The sequence below is a fragment of the Camellia sinensis genome, chromosome 7 (genome assembly GCF_055761805.1).
Source record: "Camellia sinensis isolate YWXY chromosome 7, ASM5576180v1, whole genome shotgun sequence".
NCBI classification, from domain to species: domain Eukaryota; kingdom Viridiplantae; phylum Streptophyta; class Magnoliopsida; order Ericales; family Theaceae; genus Camellia; species Camellia sinensis.
In genome coordinates, this window is record NC_138967.1 from 124367602 (window position 1) to 124390950 (window position 23349).

At 40.6% G+C, this 23349-nt stretch overlaps 1 protein-coding gene across 7 annotated transcripts in view; it reads right to left on the reverse strand.

Moving 5' to 3' along the window:
- The window catches only part of LOC114322103 (exocyst complex component SEC3B), a 65836-nt gene that overhangs the window by 40656 nt on the left and 1831 nt on the right, over positions 1-23349 (reverse strand). The gene's annotated exons all lie outside the window — the stretch shown is intronic.

Here is a 23349-nt window from a genome sequence, read left to right on the forward strand (position 1 = left end):
TTATCAAATCGAACTACACCAATCACATTTTCCCCCAATTTCATAATCTTCAAATCGATTTCATTATTTACACAAATAGTTGATTCAACTCAACTTAGGGCAATTTTCCCCCTATTCCAAAACACCAACCCATAGATCTAAATCTCACCATTTCAACAATAAAGAGCCTCATACACAAACCCTCAAGGTTATTTTGTAAATCAACATGAAAACCCCTCTTTAGTTTAGAGCCCAAACCCTAACTTTTACCCAAATCACTCCCAAATCTCACCATTTATACAAAATGACAAGTATCTAGGTTAAAACTCATATTAAAGAATAGAATATCCCTACCTCAAATGGGAAAGCTCAAAGAGGAAGAAGGAGGAACTTGAAGATGCTCCAAACTTAAACTTTTTCGGATCAAAAGGAAGCCCACGCGATACTCTGCCTTTTTTACAAAGGAAGTAGGGTAGAAGGACTATAGATCAAGGAGTATTTGTAGAGAGAGAGAGACAGTCGGATTAGGGTTTCTAGGAAAGAAGAAGATCAAAAATGGTGTAAACCATCTCTACTGCGAACTGATATATGTGAGGCTCGCTCGAGCAAAGGAGTTGTCGCTCGAGCGACCAGACACAACAAACGCCCTCACTCAAGCCCAAGAAGTGTCGCTCAAGCGCACAATTCAAAGCTTCAGGTCTGCCACAAACGTAGACGCACGCTTGAGCGCAAGAGTTCTCGCTTGAGCGACGGAACGAATGCACAGGCCTCGCTCGAGAGCAAGAAGGCTTGCTCGAGCGGAAGCTGCGTCTGAGAAGGAAATCTGAAGATCCTCAATCCTCGCTCGAGCGCAAGAACCCTCGCTCGAGCGAAGAATCAAATACCCAAGGCTCGCTCGAGCGCAAAAAGCCTCGCTCGAGCAAAAAAGCCAAAACCTTGGCAGCAACCATTTGTACCAACTCACCACCAACCTGTTCCAAACTCACCCAACACCACCCAAAACTCAATTTCAACGAATTAAAGGGAGAAAACAAGATATAGACAATAGTATACAATCACGGAACCCGAGTTCGGAACACAACAAAGGTCGAGGTAAAACCGAGATCACTATAAACTCTCCAAAACTGGGCCTTAGCAAGGCCCACCCGTCCCTTCTGTTGTCCCCCTATGAAACCCTGATCTAGGCCCACATGGGTTGGACCCACTTGACCCCGTCCACCCATAACCCTAGCCTCTTCCCAAAATCTCAGTCATCCCTAATCTCTGCAAATTTCTGCGATTCGATTGCACCGAATCTAGCCCGTCCTTATCCGCCCCATTCTTAGCGCCACCCGCCCTCGCCTGCACAACCAGGTCCACCAATGGCCCCTCCTCCACCCACACTGGTAAAGAGAACTTCCACGAACAGCCACTCGCGACGGAGTACCTTCAAAGCTGCAGATACGCAACCGAACGAAGCCCAAGTCCATGGATGTCTCATCCGCTTCCACAAAACCACCAAACTGATCACCAATAACACGATATACGTCATCCCCACGAAGGTGAAGAGGCAAACCCATCACCCGAATCTGGACACTCTTCGCCGGCGACAATATGTCCTTTGAACGACATGGGCCAAGAGGTGACCACCACTCCAAACACAAATCCCGCCCATCAGCAATCCATCTCTGGCGCAATAACAACTCCGCCTCTTTTTGCTATGTAAATACAAATAATAATGCCTGATCTCCTAACAGACACACCTCCACCTTCCCAGACGTCTTCCACCAGCACTGAACCCAGTCAGACATTGCTACGAAACTCATCCCTTTTCCATCCAACTGCCCCACTTTACCCACCAACGATCTGTCCAACATTCGGAACCAGTCTATCTTTGTAGTGCACCGTACTGCCGTAGCCCCTCCAACCCCTCCCCGCGTTGCCAGTTGCAAGGGAGCAAGTTTTGATGTAGCCTTGCCATACATTGGACCACCATTCTCCAACCAAAAGCCTTCAAGGACTAGGGCCACTCCATCCCAACCATCTCCAAAATTCGACATAGGACTGAAAATTTGCTCACTAGTTGAACCACTGCTTTTCTCTCCACAAACCCAGATAGCCAGAGTCCAATTACCACCACTTAGCCGACCTAGAAACTGCAAATTGCCAGGGTCTTGCGAGGCCATCCTCAATCTCGCCACAAACCAGTGCACATCATGGCCATACACCACTACAGCCCGACGAAGCCCAAGACCTCGCTCTACAATCGACACGCCACGACGGCCAAGCGACTCCACCGACAAATCCTCAAACTCAAAAGATCGATCACCGAGAAACAGAATCCGCTGGCGTGGACCACTATTTTCCTCCACCGGAAACATATGTCGCTCTCCACTCAATCACCCAAACTGATATCGATATGATGTTATATTGATAAGTGATGTGGGAATTTGATCACAATGGAGGATTGTGTGGTGGAATTGAAAATGGAACTATATTAATGCATTGTTACATTTTGCATTGCCATTCCATTTAATCATTGTTACAATTAATTTTGAATCTTGTAAAATTATTGCTTTGAGAAAGGAATAGTTTTGTGAAACAAGACCATTTTGAATTGTTTTGGGATAAATACGTTGATAAGTTTGGATAAGGAGTGTAGTTGGTATTAGTTAAGTTGGCCTGAGTGTCCATGGCGAAAGATCGAAAACACGCGTGGAAGAGGTACTACGTGCCTTCCGGTTAGCAATTGGTAAAGTGGTGATTGGTAGTGCTTGATATGCCTACTTTCAAACACCAACCTAGGGATTACCTCAGTCGTTTTTTCACCCCTTGAACTACATTGAAGTTATTGAATTGTTGTGTTTTCAAATTGCATTATGCACAAGAATTTCAAAAGATAGAGAAATGTTTTTTGAGCATGACATGGCATACGCATTCATCTTAGGAGACTGTATAGAATGTATATATTTTGTTAAAATCTTCCTATTGGGATTTGTGCTCACCCCATGGGATTTTGTGCAGGAAAAGATGTGGTGATCCCGTTGAGTTAAAGGCATGGAATGTATTTTCAAAGCACAAGGCTCTTTAATTTTGTTGTAATTATTGTTGACAAGTTAAGGGCTTTACATGTATGAGTTTGACAACCATTTTGTGTAACCGGTCATAAGCCTTGGAACTTGTAGCCCTTGAAGGCATTGAATTGTATTTGACTTCTTGTGCCACATGCTATAGATTCATATTCTGGAAATGTTGAATGCATAATTGCATGTGGTAATAATTTTGTAAGTCTTTAGAGTATAATGAATACAAATGTTAGACATTCGATGATGATGTTAATGATGTGGCATTATATTCCTTATACATTTATGCAATGGAAGCTATTAAGTTGGAAACAAGATCATTGGTGGAATATGATGAGTTTATTTATTTTAATCTCTTCGGGGCGTTACAACTCCTCCAGTGACTTGTGGAAAATGACTGCACTAAGAATAGTCCACCAGCCCTTAAACCTGTTGCTCATACTCACATTGACCACAAAAGCAAAGAAACTAGGCTTATGCAAAAGCTTTTGGTTTTTTGCCAAAATAGCATAAGCAGAAGGCTGTTTAGTGATTTGGACCTTGGCATTCACATACTAGTGAATAGTAGGATGGACATAAGGGAGAGGAATGCTTTGGATAAGGCCAAATTGCCTGGCCCATTGACTAGGGTTGTAACTCTCAAAACCACAAGTAGAGTGCCTGTTGTTGGAAAGAGAGCGTCCAACCAAGATGTACCTAGAGGTGAGGCAAATGCTCCAGACTGTCTTTTGAGCTTGCCTAAGGTCATCATTCAAAGTGGTAGGATCAGCATACATGTAAGATAAAGAGGCAAAAGAAAAGAGGAAGGATTGAAAAGGAAGGGAAGAAATCCTGTCGATGGAAATGTTCAAAAGAGTAGAGAAGTATTGGGCAAAACTAACAGTAGGAGAAGGACGATGGGAAATAAAGAACTCAGTATAGGTTTCACACTTGGGTGTATAATCCATTCTCCTATTTGATTTGATCTCTAGAAAATAAGCAAGAAGTCAGGCTTGGAAAAGCCAAAAAGGGCCCCCTACACTATGACTTATTCTTTTGTCATGGAGAGAAAAAAGACCTCTGTACATGGTGGCCAAGAGAAAACAGGCAAAAGCCAGTTGTCTGCCCTCTTGGATTAAGAGGGCAAGAGTGAGGTATTCCTTGGTAATTCTAAGGCCACCTACACAAAAAAGAAATTGGCACAACCAATACAAATAAAAAGCAATTTTCTCAATAACTGAAGGAATGCTAGTTTTCTTTGAGTGATCCGAAATGAATTTGCCATAATTGCCTAGTTTGACATCATGCTTAACCACAGGGGTTGGCAAAATGGCATGGATGTCCTGGCCATAAGAAGGAAGGCCAATCAAGTGTATAATATCAAGGATGGTGGGAGAGGCCATACCAGATTTAAGCTTCAGAGAATTGCAAGATGTGGACCAGAAACATATGGATGCACCAATCAGCCAGGGGTCTACCTTAAAGGAGATGGTAGACAATTGAATGGTGTGGTAAATACCCAAATTATGCCACATGCACCCCTCAAAAGCAGTCAACGTCTTTACCCAAGTTATCCAGGCATTAGTGGGTTTGGGTCATGATCTGGGGCCCGTCAACCAATTCAGCCACAAAAGGGAAGATTGGTCTAGTAGAAGGGTCTCACCATTAGCAATGGGGTAGTATGGAGTCAGACCATTTGGAAAAGTGTTCAAAACACAGGGGCCAAGTTCCCCAGCACCGACAGTAAGACTGGTTGTGATATGGCAGTTGAACTTGTTGCTCTCGATAAGTTGAATGATCTCTTGTGGGAATCAACGAACTAGGTTAGAATCTGAGTCCAAAGACATGGCTAAGAAAGTTAGGGTGTCTTGGTTTCAGAGGAAGAGGACAAGTTTGCAAACAAAGAGGGAGAATTTGAAAAACTTTAAGCACCTTCGCGTGGGGCCCAAAATAAAGAAATAAAAATAGGGAAACTAAAATCCTAATGGGCCTGTGAACTGCTAAGTGGCCCAAAGAAGTTAAAAAATATAAAAAAATAATAATAAAAATAAAAACACTAGGCCCAGAAGCAAACAAAATTCAAGACCAACATCATTCAAGGCAAAAGATTTTCTTTTTACCTTGAATGAAGGGGGGCATTATTGGTACTAAAATTCAGGAATCTTCCATCGACGGGTCATAGCGATGACGTGGCAAGGATGGCTAAAATAGCTGACGCTACATAAAGTTGGACTGAAAAGAGAAGGCTACGAAAGATGATAACTAAGAATCTAGAAAAGAAATCAAAAAACAGCTCCTAAAATAGAGGGATAAACATGAAGAGAGGCAGAAAATTAAGGAAGATCAAAATTAAGAGACAGGCCAAGAGTCAACTATAAAAGGAAGCTGGAATGAGGATCAAGGAATCATCAACCATCAACCACCTCGTGAAAAGTTATTTAGGAGTAGTTCTAGATTACCCATTTTAGGAGTAGATTAAACTAGCAGCTTTTCCAACCCCCCCACTCCCCCACCTCTTTCTCTTCTTTCTGTCGATTGCTGTATTTATTCAATTTTTTGTTCTCGCTTAAGTTCTTGTAACTAGTGACAAGTGAAAATTTATTCGAATTAATACATATTATGTTCTGTTCCATTCCTTATTTACTTAATTACCTCCAGGAAAGTCCTTAATCTATTTAAGGCATAGGACTCAACCACAAAGTCTGACCTTTTTGTGTTTATTTAAAATCTATTTAAGTTTGTCGATCAGTTACTATCAATTGGGTCTAAACTGGATTTTTGTTAACAATATCAAACAACTTATTTTTAGTTTAGCACTTAAATTTTTATCAAACAATTTTTCAGCTTAAAAAATTCAGCATTCAATTTTCAGTACTTAATTTTTTGTCTCTAGTTTTCAATTTTCAACTTTATCAAGCACCAAACTTAATTCAAACCCTTAATTATTAAATTGTCTAATACTTGTTAGTTTTATTTTTCATTTTTTGCAAATAGATAAGATATTAATTACAAATATGAAATAATTATATCAAACTTGACAATTGTAGTCCAACAATACATATCTACACGCCTAACATTTAACACAAAGAAATCATCTAACCTAACCCAACAATCACCCAAAAAAAAATAATAATAATAATAAAAAAAAAAAAAATTTAAACACCCATCAAAGGCCAACAATCACTTAATACAATATTAGAGAAATAAGGGTATCAAACTCATCTCCATCGAAATTGAACCTGCAACACGATACTACTAAGTGATGCTACAAAATCATTAAGACTAAGGCCCTAGTTACTTGCTTCCTTGTTAATTGGAGAACATTAAAGATAAAATTATTAACAAATTGAATGCACAATCCATTACTCTTTACGCCAATTGATTATACAATCAATTTAACAATATCAGGAGTGCTCGCGGATCGAGTTAAGTTGAGTGGTCTTCCTTTCATCATCCGTTCGAACTTAAGTGGATTGAAAAAAATAATCCGCATCCGTCCGCTTAATTAGCGGATGCATATTAAGCAGCCATGCGAGTAATGATGGATGTAGATCGATTTGGCGATTTGAACTTATTTTATATGTTTTTTTTAAAACTATTTTAGAGTAACTTTTTACTATTTTGCGGAGTATTTGAGTCCAAAAGTTTTTATTCTTCATTTTTTATAATAAAAATAAAAGAAAAATATTCATATTTCATAAGTAGCTAATATTATTATTAAATAAAATATTTTTTTAACACACAAAACATAAAAATATAAAATCATTTTTTTAAAGGGAGTTGGCAGATCGGGTTGGGTTGGGTGACTTCTCATCCACCATCCGTCCAAATATAGGAGGATTTGAAAAATCTTCATTTGTATCTGTTCACCCATACTATTGAAACCGCGTAAAAGCGAATGGATTAGGTCGGGTCAGTCAAATTTTCCAGATCGATCGGGTCCATAAGCATCTTTATCATAAACATATCAATTGAATAATTGAATAAAGAAAATGAAATATAAGTCGACATCCAATCGATTGCCCAATAAACAAAAGTTTATAATTTATTGGTAAAAGTTATGAATTATTATGGTGAAGCGCAATTCAAAATGTTATGATTTCAATGTGAGAATTATGATTTATACTGATAAGTTATGATTTTTTAAGATTCTTATAGGCAAAAGTTTTGATTTGTAACAATAATATAAAATGTTATAATTTCAATGTGAAAAGTTATGAGTCATTGTGGTGAATCATTTATAATCTATAATGTTATGATTTTAAATTGAAAATTCGTAATTCATACTGATAAAAGCTATGATTTGTTCTGACTTTTTTTGGTAAAATTTATGAGTTGTTACCACAATTTAAAATGTTATGATTTTAACGTATATAGTTATGAGTCTGATAAAAGTTATGATTTGTTGTGGTGAATCACAATCCAAAATGTTAAGATTCTACGATAATTTATGATATTAATTACATTAGTTAAGAGTGGCTGTGGTATTATTATGGCATAGTGGTGTATGTAGTGGCAACTCTATAAATGATAATTTTCAAAAACTATTTTTCAAAACTATTAACCAAACAAAATAATTTAAACTTCTTAAACAGTAGATCTGGTAATGATGTCATATTAATAAATACATGTGAAATTTTACATGTTTTGTATTAAATGGTTATTTATAAATAATGAGTTCATATTATGTTTATGTATAGTTTGTTGATTTATTTTATTTTTTTTGCAATGTGTGCTCATGAGTTGTCTCTGGTGTGCTCTGCATAATCAGGGCCCGCCCTGAAATTTTCTAAGGCCAAGGGGAAGTCCGAAAATTGAATAAAGCTTTGTAGCTCGTATTTTAACCCCGAATGGCCCTAATTTCAGCACCCTCTCTCCCCGATTTTGGACCTGACGTGCACATACAGCTTTTCTCTGCTCTCTATCTCTCTCTCTCTCTCTCTCGGACCCACCCAAAGTATCTGAATATCATGCAAACTGTTTCAGTCTAAAATTCAGTCTGTACATTCAGTCCAAAATCATACTGTTGGCTTTTTGGCTTTTCGAAGGGTATTTTTGTGAATGTGAGCGTGCCAGCAAGGATCAATCAGTCCTTACAGAAATTATAATTGCCAACCAATTATCAGACGATTGTGTTTTAGTTCTTTTCAGCCTCAATGAAGAGGACTTTTACTGGTGGCTTGACTTAGGAGAAATTAAGAGAAATAACAGTAATATGAAGAACAATTGAAGTATTTCATAAAAATGAACACTTACAATGGTCCGAACTCAGCCTCGGGGAGGTTTACAACAACAATCTACTTGAATCTACTTGAAGCTACTCCTATGAATCGAAGTGCAGTGCGAGTATTTAAAGTGCAGGTATTTAAAGAACAAGTATTTAAAGACTGGAAATGTAAATGACTGGAAAGAAAATATATGAAGTAAATGACTGGTTTGTATGATCTGAGTCCTCCTTTTTTCTGGGGGCTGTCCTGCTATTTATACTCGTCAGTGATGACCTTCGAACTGCACTTCGAACCGTCGAACTGCTCCTCCATGATCGCTGATCGTGCTTCCTTACAAGTAGCTCCATTACGCCATTACTGGCAGTTGAGCTTCCCTCTTGTACTTAGATTTGAATATGAGTAACCGTTGAGGACACGTCATCTTGCATCCCGTTATTTGATCTAGTGTTACTCAGATCATGTGAGGACCAATATTTATTGCCACGTGTACGACCAGGATTAAGGGCTTGAATAACCTTCCTTTATTACCCTTACTATGCCACGTGTCGAACTGTAACTGGCTTTTACAAAATATGTAGCCAACATTACCCCCCGCACTAATATACCCAATACTTGGTGATATTAGTGGATTGCAGTTTTCCCGCGCTTCCAGAACGTGAATGGAGTCCATATTCTGGAAACACAACCGTCATCCATTTGGAGATCATCTGCATTAACTCGTCGAACATCCCAATACCTTAGTATTCGAACAGGCTATGGCTGCATCAACTTCCCTTTCTATTGATCAAGCATATGAAGAGCCTTTGAGTGATGTTGTTCCCCCTCGAAAGAACCTCCACGCATTCATTAGCCACCTTTACCCGCCCTTCTATATTCAGGTAATGGAGGCTTTTGCAGATTATAAACCTTTGGGCTATGAACACATTGCCTTTAATCCCTTGGTTTACAAACTTACAGATACAAAGAGTTCTTCCCCTAAGCTCCCTTTGTATTCTGACCGAACTACCCTCGAGCCTTTGCTTCGACAAGTTGCAAATATGGATCTAGGAAACTCTTCTTCACAGACCTCTGCATGGGATGAAACTGTGGCCTCTTCATCCTCTGGAGCTTCTGGTTGGACAAACTGGTCCACTCCTGAGACTTATGATCTAAGGGAGCGAATCAATCACCATTTTGTTGAGTTTACTGACCCCTTGGAGTTTCCCTCCTACGCTCGAAGCTCAGTGGTCTACCCTTACGTGCCCATTGACCTTCGACGTAGCTTGGAGGAGAATCTGCTTGTGGCTTGGTATACTTCTTCCATGCCTACGAAGATAATGCACTCTGCCCAGCGTCCAGAAGAAGCACAAGGGTACACCCCTTCCTTTTTAGCCAAAAAGGCGAAGATTTGTTCTTCTGATTGGCTTGACTACATTAATGCCTTTGTTCCATCTGCCATAATAGAAGCATCCACACCTTCTTCTGCATCTTCTGAGATAGAGACACCTGCTCCTTCCCCTTTGTCTTCTGAAGCAGAACCATCTTCTCCTTCTTCTTCTCCCATCCTTTCCTGGACAGAGAAACTAAGACTTGCCCTTCCAATGGACAAAGTCTTTCCACCTTACCAACCTCCGTCACCCCCTTCTCCAGCCGAGCGAAAGCAAGCTCAACTTTTACTCGCGGCTTTCTCCCATCTGCCCTTCAATGTTCTTGAGGATGACATTCCTCTTAAGAACTTTCAATGGGCTTGTGATATCCTCACTAGGGGTCATGTCCTCAACCCTCTTGCTCAAGCAGAGCTCCATTTGTTTTTGGACCAACTCCCAGTACTCCTCTACTGGCATCAGAATTCTAGGATCACCATCCAAAATCTGGATGAACTTTTATCTCTCCGAATTCATGCCCAATATGAAGCAGAGAATTTTATCGAAGAGTTCGATGACTTCAGGAATAAAGATTCTGCGTACTGGGATGATTTGGTTATAGATAAATTGGAACAAAAATCGAGGGAAGAGGCCTTCGAAGCAAGGGCTGAAGAACTCTATTATGAAGTGAGAGCTCATCAGCTTATGCAATCAACTTTAGAAGAAATAGAAGAAATAATAAAGAAAGAACAGAAATTTATTGACCATTGCTGGACAAAATTTCATGACCTTGTTATTTATTCTATTCCTTATTTTTATGAGCTTGAATTTGTACCCAGATAGAGTTACTTAATGTAATCATCTTGGCTTTAATATAAACAAAGTCTTTCTGTACTTAACGTTGTTTGACTCTGTTTCCTTTCATCTCTAAAAGCTAACTCATAACTTCAAAATGAACAATCTCATCCTTCGAATTAACTGTTTAATGCAGAACTAAAAGAACCAATCATGTCTTTTTCCAATTCATGGAGTAAAATTGACAATTCTGGCAGATATTGTTTTAGTACTTCAATTTTAATGACTTTACTTTTTCAATACTAACTGTAACCAATATATGGTCATGGTTGATATAGCCAATCAATTTTAAACTGATCTCTTTTGGCTTCGAACCAATGATTGGTCTTGGATGTTTCGAACAGTGCCCCTTTTCCTTAAAGAGTCCTAGGGCTTGCTTCGAATGTTGTCACTTTGACTGATAACCTTCGAACAGGTCTTTAGATTTTTTGAAGTAGACCAATACTTTGAGTATTCAAGCATTTTTAAGCATGCAGTATGCTCTGAACAGCGCTTCTCATACTCAGAGAATACTAGGGTTTGCTCCGAAGGTCGTTACTTTGATTCCTAAACAGACCCACAATCAAACAATTTAGCACCTTTAAGCAGATACTAGGCTTCGAAGCTGACTTATGTATTTCGAAGCCATTGTTATTTGATTTTCTGACGCCAAGATCTTGTTTTCGAAGCCAAATAGTTCATTTCGAAGCTGGCCCCAATCCCCGGAATAAGTTCTTCCCTCCAAAACTATCAATTTGGAAGAAATTCTTCGCATTCGTACTTTTTGTACTTAACGACTTAAGGGGTATAATTTCGGACACAAAGGTTTTAAAACCCTCTCGTTTTGTGTTCCGAAAACTCTTGCCTTTTTCAAACCCTTCTCTCTACTGGTTTTTCTGATCTTCTTTGCTCTTCTTTTCCTTACTACCAATGGATCCCTCCTCTCTAAAAGTACTTGCTGGCGACCAAATCAGTCCAACCATGGCTTTGAAACATTGTATTGATGAAAAAATCAGCAAGCTGACATCTGGTGAGTCAAGTAATATCGATGGTCGTCTTTTCGTTCCTCGCCACAGCAACAAACAGGAGTACATCCTGGGTCCTATCTTCCGGGAGGTTCCTGCTCAACTCCCAGCTCTGTACCCTCGTTTGGAGGACCACTTCCTTCTTTACGAAGAAAGACTTGATTGGGGAACTTGGAGGGTAAACCGTCCTCATCGTTGCTGGCCGACATTGAGGACTGAATGGGAGGAATGGTACGACAGAGTGGTGCCTGCGAGAGAAGATGATCTACAAGAGCTTTATATCCTCGATGCCCTTCGACTTTCCAGGTTCATTATTCCTGAAGACCCCTTTTTGATTCCTGCTGCCTTATGCTTTTGGAATATGGCTTTCAATTTCTTCCAGTTTCGGTGCGGTATGATGGCCCCTACCGTTCTTGATATTTGCCATCTCCTAGGGCTTTCACCCCATGGTTCTCCTTTTACTCCCAACTATCCAGACCTTCCTGTCAAATTTTCTCTCCCAGCCCTAAATTCTTCTTATAGTGACTTCGTAAAGGCTGAAAATAAGAGAGAAGGTCCTGTGAGGGACAGAGAATTCTTTTCCTTCATATTATACTGGTTATGCAAATTCCTCTTTTGCACCTCATCTCAGAGGATTATGCCTGAGTTTGCTCCACTTGCGAAGGCACTCGTCTTGAAGAAACATATCGCTCTTGCTCCTTATCTTCTAGGTCATGTCTACAGAGCCTGCTCCCAATTTTGCGAAAAACCCCTCGATGCTAACCAAGGAGGTCCCCTCTGGGTGCTCCAACTCTGGCTCTTTGCTTATTTTACTGACCTACATCCCAAGTGTTTAGGATTCCTTGTTCAGGATCCTAGTACCTACGGGGAAAAATATGCTAGGATTGCCCTTTATCCTGCTTCCTTTGCTTATTACTTCACCTTCTTTTATCAACTTCCTATCTCTCCATCTGCTTCCTTCTTTTGTCCTTTCGAAGCCAATAGAGGGCCAACCTGGCTACAATCTTTTCTGGCTGATAAAGAATGTTCCACTTCTCCCCACAAAGATATATGGGCCTCTATATTATTACCAAGGGAGCTGTTCATTGGCACTCTGAACCCTCGAGCCTATAAATGCATATCTGAGGTATACTGTCCTTCTCAATTTGCAAGGCAATTTGGGCTCTCTCAAGGGATACCTGTCCCTCTTTGTAGTCTTTCAAATGTCCATCTTACTGCCAGAGATTTGAGAATACCCAAATCCAAACCAGAGGCAGCAATACTCAGACTGTTGAAGGAATTGAGTGAATTCCAATTTATCCCCTTTCGCCCTTTTGGCTCAGTCTTAAAAAGGTTTAAGAACTGGTGGACAGCCAATATGGAAGTGCGCCTCTCTGCACATCCTCATGACTTATTGGTGGGGTTGGGATTGCCTTCGAAGGATAAGTCAACAACAGCCCAAAGCACTTCTCCCCCTCCTGAAGTTGTCACCACTACTCCTGCCACTTTACCCCTTCTAGCCAGGGTTACTAGAGCTGCTTCGAAGAAGGGTGAGTATCTTCAAGTTCTTCTCCTCCCCTTTCATTTCTGAATCTTTTGTTGGTTTTCTTATACTCATGTTTTTGGTGTAGGGTCTCCACAAGAAGAGTCTCCCAAGAGAGCTGAGACTTTAGCTATTCTCAAGAAGAAACAACAACAAAAAACCAAAAGGAGACTAGTCCTTCCTCCTGAAGTATCTGAACCTTTTGAAGAAGAAAGAGAGGTTGAGTCAGAGAAGGAAGTGCCCTTACAAAGAACAAAGAGACAAAAGGTAGCTGTGTCTTCATCTGATGCCATTGAAAATCCTGCTAGCGAGGCAATCGTCATAATAGCGGAGAAAGAACTTATCTCTGGAGAATCTGAACCCCGATCTGAAGAAGGGGAGGTTGGAAAAGAACTGGTTGTATCTCTGCCGAGGGAGAAGAGAAGGAGAATGACTGTTCCTGTTATTGACCATGTTGAGGATTCTACTCATAAGGCAGTCGAACAAGAACATTCCAAGGCAATCGTTGTATTTGAGAGAGCCAAGAAAAGATGGCAAGAACAAAGAGAGGAAGCTGCTGCTGCCGATGCAGCACAAGGGGAAATGGTAAGAAGGCAGCAGACTGCTGGACATTACTCTCTTCGCAGTTCTCCCATCAGTACTAGCGCCTCTAGAACAAGTAATTTCTTTCATACCTCTGCTGTTTTTACTTTGTCAGCTTGTGGTATTGAAGTTTAACTTTGTTCTGCATTTCTTCCTTTTACAGCAACAACCACTGCACTCACCTTTCCAACGAGACCTTCCTCAATTTCGGTTGAGGTTGACCAAATGCAGAATGTCAGGGTTGTTCGAGTCATGCTTCCACTTCAAAAGCCTATATTTGTCATATCTTCTTTAGACTCCAGTATTCCTGCATCTCCTTTTCTTGGATTAAGGCCATACCTCTCTTTTTTGGCTCGTAACCTACCTCAATCTATTTTTCCTTCGAGCCTTGCTCTTTCTCCATCCTTTGTAGAAAATCCAACTGCTACTCCATTCCCAATGGCAGTTGATTCTTCCACAGAAAACACTGGTAGCCCTTCAATTCATGGTTCATCACCAATGCCCACTTCCAGTCCCTCTTCTCTTGATTTGCTGGTGGCCAGGACCATAGAGGCTGCCAAAGATGCTCCATCTGTTTCTCCCATCCCTATGCAGCCCTTTGCGTCTTCCACCACAACACTCTCTATGCCCTTAATGTCAAGGGATGAGGTAGACATTTTTGAAGGAAGACTAGCTAGTCTTTTTGACATACCTTCTACCTCTCCCACTTCTACTGCTGAAGCTGAGCCATTAGCCTTGGCTCACTCCCTTTTGGAAATCTTCGAGAGTTCTCCTTCCTCCAGCAACAAGCCTTTTGTACCTTCAGTAGATTTAGACACATGCTTGAAACTGTTGACTTCCTTTTCAAGGATCCCCTTCGAGGCTCTACAAAGGCCTATCATCAGGAATGGGTTCCTTCAATGCTGTAACATTGCTGAGCAGTCTGCCATAAGTGTTTCAAGTCATCTATCTCAGGCTGCAGCTACTATTGATTTTTATCTCAACATTTGCCATGCTGCTAAAGCTGCGAATGATAAGCTGGCTAAGGACCAGAGTTTTGTTTCTCAGGTGCATACTGAAGTATCAACTCTGAAAGAACAACACTCTTCTGCCTCCCACTTTCGAGTCCAACTTCTGGAGAAGAAAGCTCAGCTCGAAGAGGAGTTAGCTGCAGTAAACCAAGCCTTGGTTCGAACTGATAAGAAACTGCACATCACCAATCAAGGACTGGCTGATCGAAAAGAAAACATGGCTGCAGCTATTCAATTATTTCCTTCCCTTAGTAATAGGAAAGCTATTGTACAAAAACAATTAAAGCATTGTAATGATTTTTGGGCCAATTTGTGGCATAATGTACTTGATTCTTTATGAAAGCATACTATTTTGAATATCATTTGAACAAGCTTGTGTTTTTGCATATGGTGTTCACTCTATCCCTTGTGTTTCCCAAATGGTTGGAAAATAAGGTTTTAGATATCTGCCATTAATCTTTTTGGGATGTACATAACCATTCAAATTTCTTAAATGGTATGCTCCAAAAGGCAGAACCCTATGAATTTGATATGGTCCTTCCCAATTAGGTGACCATTTGCCAAACTTATGGCTTTTAATCCCAATTGGGAGTATTGTCTTCCATACCAAATCACCTTCATCAAAGCCAATGTGTTTGACTTTCTTATTATAATTTTTGGCTGCTTTCTTCTTTTGGAAAAGAATGCTATTTAATGCCAAAATTCTGGCTTCATCTATGCCTTCTAATTCTAAGCACATACTTTGATGGTATTGTTCAGGATTCAATTGATCTTGACATCTTACTCTCAAAGATTTAACATTAATCTCTACTGGTAAGACTGCATCATGTCCATACACCAAGGCATAGGGAGTGACCCCTGTGCTTGACCTCGGTGAGGTTCTATATGCCCACAGAACATCCAACAATAGGTTATGCCAATCCCTGGGATTGTCATCCACAACCTTTGTATTCCTTTTTTCAAGGACTTATTGGATGACTCAGCTTGACCATTAGCTTGTGCATAATAGGGTGTGGAATTAACAAGGCTAATTCCAAATTCTGCCACAAAAGCCTTCACCATCTTCCCATCAAACACAGTTCCATTATCAACTGTTATGGTTTGCGGGATTCCAAATCTATGGATCAAATCTTTAATAAAACCAATAACCTCTGTTTGGTCTACAGCCTTGTATGGCTTAGCTTCGACCCATTAAGTGAAGTAGTCAGTGGCCACTAGAATGAAACAATGATGTTTCGAAGAAGGTGGGTGTATTTTTCCCATCATATCCATGGCCCACCCTCTGAATGGCCAAGGCTTCACTACTGCATGTAGGTCAGTTATGGGCACATGCCTTATTGTGCCATGCTTTTGACATGCCTGACACCCCTTTGCATATTCTATGCAGTCTTTAAGGATGGTTGGCCAATAATAGGAATGCCTTCGAAGCAACCATCTCATTTTTACACCAGGTTGATGAGCACCACAGATGCCTTCATGAACCTCAGCCATGGCTGTTAATGCTTCTTTCGGGCCTAGACATTCCAACAATAAGCCATCTCCCCCCCTTTTATAGAGAGCATTACCATATATCATATATTGCATAGACTGCAATTTAACTTTTCTACTGGCCTTCGAAGATGGACCAGCCAAGTACTGCATTATTGGATGCCTCCAATCTTGTTCTTGTAAGTCATTATGATTGACTTCCAAGATCACATTCCTTTTATTCAAAGGTTGTATTAATCTCTGATATGTTGTTTGGCTTATGTCCCTTTGGGTATTATCCCTTCTCTTGAAGTTCGAAGCCTTTTGAGCCACATCATTGGCTCTATTGTTCAAGAATCTTGGAACATGGGTTACATTTGCTATTTGAAACTGAGAAAGCAAATGTAATGCAACAACATAATATGGCAGGATACTTATGCTTTGACACTTGAAAATTCCTTTCACTTGGTTAACCACCAATTGAGAATCCCCAAATATGTCAACTGCATGTACTTGTAATCCAATAAGAATCTCTAGTCCCACAATTAAGGCTTCATATTCAGCCTGGTTATTGGAACAGGTAGCTTCATCCACTCTAAAACCATGGGTAGTTTCTGTCCCCTGTGGAGACTTGATTACAATACCAATTCCAATTAACCCATTTGCTTTCGACCCATCGAACCACATTTGCCATGGCTCAACACTGGTCATACCAAGTTCCATTATCTCCTGGCTCTCAGTTTGAGATGGATGATCTGCCAAGAAGTTGGCTAAAACCTGCCCTTTTACTGCCCTTTGAGGGACATATTCTAGATGATATTCTGATAAGGCAAGTATCCATTTGCCAATTCTTCCCCTCAACATTGGTCTAGATAACATATATTTAACCAAATCTGTGGTTGCAATTACCAAGACAGTTGTAGGCAAAAGATAATATCTTAATTTTATTGCAGCAAAATACAAAGCAAGACACAGCTTTTCAACAGCTGAATATTTACATTCACAAGAATTTAAAAACCTACTAAGGTAATAAATAGCTTGCTCCTTGCCTTCTTCATTGTCTTGGGCTAAGAAAGCTCCCAATGAATCCTCTGCTGCAGCTATGTATAACTTCAAGGGCTTGTTCCCCTTTGGTGGCATCAGCACTGGAGGGTTAGCCAAGTAGGCCTTGATACCTTCGAAAGCAAATTGATGCTCTGCTGTCCACACGAATTCCTCTTCATCTTTCAGCCTTAACAAGGAAGAAAATACTTTAGTTTTCCCTGCAGTGTTAGAAATGAACCTTCGAAGAAAGTTGACCTGCCCAAGGAACCTTTGTAATTCTTTCTTACTTGATGGGGGTTTGGCTTCGATGATTGCTTTGGCTTTATTCTGATCAATCTGTATTCCTTTCTTGTGAACAACATAGCCCAAGAAATTTCCAGATGATACACCAAAAGCACATTTAAGAGGATTAAGCTTTAATTTGAACTTCCTCATCCTTTCAAAAGCTGCTTCTAAGTGAAGCAGGTGATCCTCCATGGACTGGGACTTAACCACAATGTCATCAATATAACATTCCAAATATCCTCCAATAAGATCATGAAAGATAGTGTTCATGGCTCTTTGATATGTAGCTCCAGCATTCTTTAGACCAAATGGCATTTTAACCCATTCAAAGGTGCCAATATTCCCAGGACATCTGAATGCTGTCTTGTGGATATCTTCCTCTGCAATGCAAATTTGGTTATAGCCGGAATGCCCATCCATCATTGACAAGACTTGGTGACCTGCTGAACTGTCCACCAGCAAGTCCACTATAGGCATAGGGTACTCATCTTTGGGAGTTGCCAGATTTAAATTTCTGAAATCGATACATACCCTCATTTTGCCATTCTTCTTGACTACAGGCACAATATTAGATAGCCACTCAACATACCTGGCTGTCCTAATAAAACCTGCCTTGAGTAGTCTGAGGATCTCTTCCTTGACCTTCTGAATTACTTCTGGACTCATCCTTCTTGGTTTCTGCTTATATGGCTTGAAGTTAGGCTTCATAGGAAGCCTATGTTCCACTAATGACCTGTCCAATCCTGGTAGTTCATTATAAGACCATGCAAAGCAATCTTTGTATTTCTTCAGAACAAACAATAGCTGGTTTCTGTCCAGAGCATTCAAACAAGCACTTACATAAGTGGGCTGTTGTACAGAACCTTCCCCTAGATTTACTTCTTCTAAAGGGTCTTGTGCATGAGAACTCCCCCTGGTTTTTGCTACCTTTGAAGTGACCTTCGAGCTTGGTTCTGCCCTCAGGTTCTTTAGTTCAATATCTCTGCCCTCCTCCTCATAGACAAAATCTGTCCACAAGGCTTCCTCTTCCTGTATTTCTTGGACTTTTGTTTCAATGTCCAAGGCACAGTACTTACCAAGAATCAAGACTCTAGCCTGTTGCTGCTGCTGTTTGCAGCCAATTATCATGGCCTCTCTCTCTTGCTCCCGAACTTTCTGGACTATTGCTTTTATATCCAATGCTGAAAATTTAATCAAAGCCAAGTACTTGGCTTCTGGTGGTTCCTCTCTTTGCCTATAACCAGGCATCATTGTCATCTCTAAGGACAACCTCTTCACCAGCACTTTTTTGGACTAAGTGCTTCAGGTGTGTCACCTCCTCATCAGCCGTCACTTCGGCTGAACTGTCATCTTTCATCAGTATACTGAGAGGTGTCACTCCCTCAATATACAATTTAGCCTCCGCAAAGTCTGCACAGGCTATGAAGGGTTGAGGATCTGCGTCGATCTCCTCTGTCTCTCCATTGCCTAAGGCCATCATGATTTTCTGATGTAAAGAAGAAGGCACACACTTGTTAGTGTGGATCCAGTCCCTTCCAAGCAAAGCATTGTATTTAGCATTACTGTCGATTACGAAAAATGCTGTCATACAATCCCTGGTTCCCACACTTAAATTAATGGGTAGAATCCCCTGAGCCATTTGTTTATCTCCAGCAAAACCAGCAATGGTTGTGCTGGTTGGTATCAACCTGGGATTCTTTTTTCCTAGTTTCTTCAAAGAAGATTTCGGGAGTAGGTTCACTGCTGCCCCATTGTCTACTAGGACTCGGTTCAGCTGTACCCCATCAAAGAAAGCCTTGATGTACAAAGGCCTGACGTGCTGTGTCATCGAATCCGAGGGGTACTCAAATGGATACGATAGATTGATGCTTACCACCTCTTCGCTCTCATATCCATCTTCCATCGGGATGACCATTTCAAAGTTATCTTGCACCATACTTGCTTGTGAGTCTTCACTGGAGATCTGAACTGGGTCAGCTTCCTGCCCCTCTTGCTTCTCATCTCCAGCTTGAAATTCTTGTGGCAGTATGTGTACCATGTTTACTGATACTGGGGGAAACGAGCCAAACTGGATGGCTGGCTGTACTTGTTTCCCCTCTTGGTTACTTTGGTCGACTCCCTCAGAAACATCCTGCATGATGCATTCTGGTATTTCATCACTAACTGATCCCTTCGAAGGATCTTTCTCAACTGGCTCTTTAGTCAGAAACGTTTGCTCAGCCATGAAGGCTTCAAACATCTCTTCCTCCACAACCTCTTTCTTCTGACTTACGCTAATCTCTTCTTCAGTCTCGCTATCTGTCTCCATCAGAGCTTTCTCCAACCCTACCAAACTAGCCTTTTCTCTGGTTTTCAGTTCAGAATGAACCTTGGCCAACTGTTCTCGGCTGCAGACCACTGTGCTCTGTGGAACTGGCTTTGGAGCATGGTCTGACTTTGGGTTTTTCCTTCCTTCCGTTTTGACTGATGAAGAATTTTCTCCACCTTCCTTCAGATCCTTTTGGTACTGGGTGTACCTGCGCTGAATTTTTCTCCTCTGTGATCTTGAGATGACTGGGACCATGTCTGGTTCCCTCGTTTTTGGGTGTTTAAGCAGCACCCAGTTGTTCGGAGCCACCATAGGAGGCTTGATCATCCTGCCTTGGTTTATAGTATCTTCATAAGCAAGCACCTCCCTAGGTTTGTTTTGCATTACAAACCAATCCGGGACCCCAGGTACCCATGAGCTTGTTGATTCAGACGCTGATCTGCCCTTTTCCACCTTCGAAGCCATCTTCGAAACTGGCCGTGAAGGTAAGTGCCTGGTTTTGTCCTCATATTTTGAATCTGATTCAGACCTTCGATAAGGGTGACCATTTTCTGTCCTGTGTAAAACCGGTCTAGGGGGCCACTCTCTGGCTCTGATTCCATGAACTGAACCTCTCTCCAGTTTTCTTTCGGAATGGCTACTCTCCACTCTATAATAGTTATGTGGCCTGGATTCATGCAAGAACTTCTTGCCTTTGTCATGCATTCTGTTTACCATAGGCTCAACCACTGGTGGTCTCTGCCTATCACTAGCCGGATACGGCCTTTTGTTGTAAGCATTGGTTGATTTAGGACGTCTCTGAACATCCCTGTAGTATTGCTTCCCATCAGTTGGAAGCCCCTTCAACCATTTGTAACTGAGTCTGCACCTGGGGCACATTCTCTGCATCACCGCTGCTTCTAAAGAATCATCATCCAGTGATTCTTCATCAGAACGTTCCATCTGGTGTGAGGAACCCTGTTCAATAACTGGTGGTCTTCTAGTGTTCTTCTTGACGTTGGTTTGATTAGCAACATGCATCTGCACATTGACTTCCTCCAATTCTGTCAAGGACAAGTTCTGGAAATCTGATGTAATGACATTGGCTGCTGCCTCTCCAACTTCTGGAAAGGGATCACTGTCAATTCCCATGGCTTTTTCTGTTTTAGCTGAGAACTTCAAACTTCCTTTCCGAATCTGTTCTTGGATCCTGTCTCGAAAAACAATGCAGTTTTTAGTCGAGTGAGACCAAGAATTATGCCATTTACAGTATACTTTTCCTTTCAGTTCATCTGGAGATGGTAGTTTTACTCCTTTAGGTAACTTAAGGAAATTAGCCGGGAGCAAATGATCAAAGATGTCATCTGCTTTTGTTAAATCGAAAGAGTATTTTCTGTGAAAGTCTTTCTTTTTAAACTGCTGGTCTATAGTTGTATCCTTACGAATTAATGCTTCACAGATTACAGGTTCTTTGCCTACAATCTCTGCTGCATCTATTTCATAATTAGGATCTCTATAATATGTCTTATATGATGCATTATTTCGATCTTGTTCCTCTTCTAATAATGTTTCATATCGAGACACCTTATAGGTCAGTTCGACCAAATCTCTGAATTCAGTTGAATCAAACTTCTTTCGAAGCCTGAATTCTAAACCATTTTGAGCCAATCTGACGAATTCTGGCTCTGGCAGGATGACTCTACATTTATTTCGAGCCCTTTTAAATCTGGCAATAAACTGAGTAGCCTTTTCTTCAGGCCTTTGACTCAACCTAGCCAAATCTGCCATAGATACTTCTGGCTCTGATTGGAAGAATTGGGCATGAAATGCCTCTTCCATTTGTTGCCAATTTTGAATGGAGCCAGGTGTAAGGTTGATGTACCATACAAATGCTCCTCCCGTTAGGGAATTTGGAAATAATCTCAGTTTCATATAATCATGGTTAGTGAATTCACCGCATTGAGCAGCAAATCTAGCAATATGCTCTATCGTTGATTGATTTCCAGTCCCATAAAAAAGGGTAAAATCTGGTATCCTGAATCCCCTTGGGTATTCATGTACCCTATCTACCCATTCTGGGTATGGTTTTCTGTATATAGGAGTCTGGACCCCCCGAGCCATTGGTCCACATATCTCCCTAACAATATCAACAATCTGGTCTCTAGGGACCATATTTTGTGCCTGCTGAACCACTACTGGAGGAGCAAACACAGGATTTGGTGGATAAACTTGTGCTTGTGGTCCTCTTGGTCCATAAGGTGGTAAATTTGGGGCTGGTTGTCCTTGCGGTGCAGGTTGCTGTTGAGGGTATGGGTAACCCCTTTGAGCATGACCTGCGAAAGGACCTGCAAAAGGTGCTGGAACAGGTGTTGTGTCTCTACCATTTGTAGGAAAACCCTCCAACCCCCCGGGTGTAAATTCGAATAAGGGATTAGTGTACCCCCTTGTGCCAGGTATGGCTTCGAACATGGGATTTGTAACCATTCTTACGCCAGTTTCTTGTACTTGGCCAGATCCACCAACTTGTGTGGCTTCATTATTAAGTACTGAGGCATTTTGGCCTGCTATAGGCCTTGAAATGGGTTCATACCAAGACTGAGGTGATGGTCTTTCAAAGTTTTGGGTACTAGTTTGACCATTAGTATGTCCATTAACTTGCATAGCCTGTTTTTCTCTAGCCAATCTTTGTTGGGGGACATTTACAACTTCCTCCGTTTGTCTTGTGTTTGTTGGTTGGTGGTTATTCATTCGATCCAAAAAGGATGTTGCCCACCTTTCCATTGTGTTCATTAGTTGTTGTCCCATGGCATTCACTAAACCATCCCATGGATTTGTTGGTTGAATAAATGGCATAGCGGACGGTCCAATTCCTTGGTTTTGTCCAATAATATGAACATATGGTTCTTGTCCAGAAGTACTGGTCCGTTCGACCATGGGTTCTGACAATATAGGAGTTTCCACAGGATGTGTTACCACATTATCCTCTGGATTTGGTATTTCTACCTCTCCTTCCACGCCTTCTTCGAAGCGTTCATTTTCTCCTTGTCATTGTGGTGAATCATTTATAATCTATAATGTTATGATTTTAAATTGAAAATTCGTAATTCATACTGATAAAAGCTATGATTTGTTCTGACTTTTTTTGGTAAAATTTATGAGTTGTTACCACAATTTAAAATGTTATGATTTTAACGTATATAGTTATGAGTCTGATAAAAGTTATGATTTGTTGTGGTGAATCACAATCCAAAATGTTAAGATTCTACGATAATTTATGATATTAATTACATTAGTTAAGAGTGGCTGTGGTATTATTATGGCATAGTGGTGTATGTAGTGGCAACTCTATAAATGATAATTTTCAAAAACTATTTTTCAAAACTATTAACCAAACAAAATAATTTAAACTTCTTAAACAGTAGATCTGGTAATGATGTCATATTAATAAATACATGTGAAATTTTACATGTTTTGTATTAAATGGTTATTTATAAATAATGAGTTCATATTATGTTTATGTATAGTTTGTTGATTTATTTTATTTTTTTTGCAATGTGTGCTCATGAGTTGTCTCTGGTGTGCTCTGCATAATCAGGGCCCGCCCTGAAATTTTCTAAGGCCAAGGGGAAGTCCGAAAATTGAATAAAGCTTTGTAGCTCGTATTTTAACCCCGAATGGCCCTAATTTCAGCACCCTCTCTCC